This window comes from Octopus sinensis, linkage group LG16 (assembly GCF_006345805.1).
Source record: "Octopus sinensis linkage group LG16, ASM634580v1, whole genome shotgun sequence".
Lineage (NCBI taxonomy): Eukaryota > Metazoa > Mollusca > Cephalopoda > Octopoda > Octopodidae > Octopus > Octopus sinensis.
Genome location: NC_043012.1, coordinates 9,714,713 through 9,717,212, shown reverse-complemented (window position 1 = coordinate 9,717,212; position 2,500 = coordinate 9,714,713). Strand labels below are relative to the sequence as shown.

The 2,500-nt window shown below is 34.6% G+C and overlaps 1 protein-coding gene across 1 annotated transcript in view; it reads left to right on the top strand.

The window, feature by feature from the left end:
- Positions 1-549: 549 nt before the first annotated feature.
- The window catches only part of LOC115220505 (G-protein coupled receptor 183-like), a 217,301-nt gene continuing 215,350 nt past the window's right edge, over positions 550-2,500 (top strand). The window contains exon 1 of the mRNA XM_029790641.2: positions 550-954. The gene's annotated coding sequence lies outside the window, so the exon portion shown is untranslated. The remainder of the gene's footprint in view (positions 955-2,500) is intronic.

The window sequence follows — 2,500 nt, the reverse complement described above, 5'->3', positions numbered from 1 at the left end:
ATTGCACTAGATCACTCACACACACACACACACACACATATATATATATACACACGTACACGCCTTACATAATTTTCATATAACAAATGCTAATTCGCAAATATAAACATGCACGTTAGAAATACAAGTTAAAAGGCCTCTGCACCCGGGTACATATACACACAGGCACGCATACTAGCTGATACATCATTCTCACATACACATACACGCACATACATACACGTGCACGGGTGCACACACGCATGCACACCCTGCTTATATCTCAAACCTGTTCTGCAAATATGCACACGTGCGTTATGCACGCTTTTCAAAAGACACAGTTCAGACTCGATTAGATATTTCTACACACGCACACACATACATAGTTGCATTCCACTACACGCACACACACACACACGCGGGCACGCGTGCGCACGCACCACACACATGCACGTTATGCACATTACCTAAAAGACGCACACGAGTACATACACTTACAAACGCATACTTGCACACACACACGCACACACACACACACCACACACACACACAGACGCACGCACACACATGCACACAAAATCACACACACACACACACGTGCACACAGAGGCGCACATACGCATATAAATACGGAGGCACATACACAAATTACGCGCAGATACGCACTGACACGTACCATGTGCTATTTCGTCAGTCAACCGCAGATTGAATAAGACATCCTTTGCCGCCTCAACAGAATTACCTTTGCCTCTTCTCTCACTCCTCTCCTGTCTCACCACCGCCATCAGGCTTCATCATCATCACCATCCATCATCATCAGCAGTATCAACACTGTCAACAATACCATCACCATCACCACCACAACCATCATTTATAACAACAACAACAACAACAACAATCTCCATATATAATACGAGACTTTATCAACAAACATTATAAAGGAAATATTAACAGAGATAGCTTCACGTTATTCAGGTAAGTCAACCATCATACATGCTTTCTGGTTTTTCTATTGTTTTTACTTAGTGTTTTACTGTAGTTGTTTTATTATGTTTTCTGTGTTTGATATATGAAAATAAAGTTTCCAGTGAATATAAAGACGAGAAGCAAAGAAAAAAAAATGAAAAAAAATATATATTTATATATATTAAATGGAAGTAAATGGATGATATCGATCTCGTATCGGAATATTTCATTTCATTTTAGCTTTAAAGTATTCGACTAATACCGACTTTACAAATATATTTCTACAACGTATAATGCATACATGAGTGTATGAGTATGCGCGTGCGCGAGGATGTGAGTTTGTATATAAGCATGTATGACTACATATATATATATATATATATATATATATATATATATATGACTATATATATATAGATGGACGGAGAACGGATGTTGAAGTATGATGATGATATATATATTTATACATACATACAAGCATATATGTATGTATATATATATATATATATATATATATATTATATATATATATATATATATATGTGTGTGTATATATATATATATGTATATATGTATATATATATATTATATATATATATATATAATATATATATAATATATATAATATATATATATATATATGTATATATAGGTATATATATATATAATATATATATACACTTACTATTGGTAGTTACTATATACATATCTATATATATACGCGCGCATGCACACGCATAGACACACGTTCGAACGTAAAATGCCAGAGCGCAGCTATGAACAAAACACCAGAGTAAAATATTTGCATCTTTACACGTACAGTAACAAGCATGTGTATACAAGTATACATACACACACGCACACACACACACACACACACACCACATATATCTATATATATTCGTATATATAGGCACAGACGATTTTACGTATAAACTTATAATCTCTCATTGCTACATAGGTAAGCACAACAAAAGCGTGAGAGTCATAAAAGTTACTTTTAGCGTGTTTGAAAAATCTGTTCCCGGGCTTTCATATCTGTAGAAAACACATTAGCTTCGCCCGAGAATCGAACGCAGATAAGCGACCACAAGCAGTAAACTTTTTAATGCCTACTTTACTCTTGACCAGTTGCTGTGACTGCAGATTTAGGTTGGATTAGTTAAAAATCGTCGTGGTGAGCATGGTGGGTGTGTTTATACCCAGGTGAGACCCGGAGAAACATAAGTATTAGTAAATCATTCCAAAGAATACCAACAAATCTTTCGTAGGATTATCGTGTACCCGGATCATAGATACACACACACACACACACACACACACACATTCCCCCTCTCTCTCTGTCTCTTTATATATATATATATATATATATATATATATATATATATATCAATTTTTTCGGATAAATTCCTCTATTTACATAATATCGAGGTATCTTTCATTCTTCTGTTATCTTAGCATTTCCATCAATATATATATAGATGTGTGTGTGTGTGTGTGTATACACACATTCACACACACGCATCTGCATATAAATATATATATATATGCACAT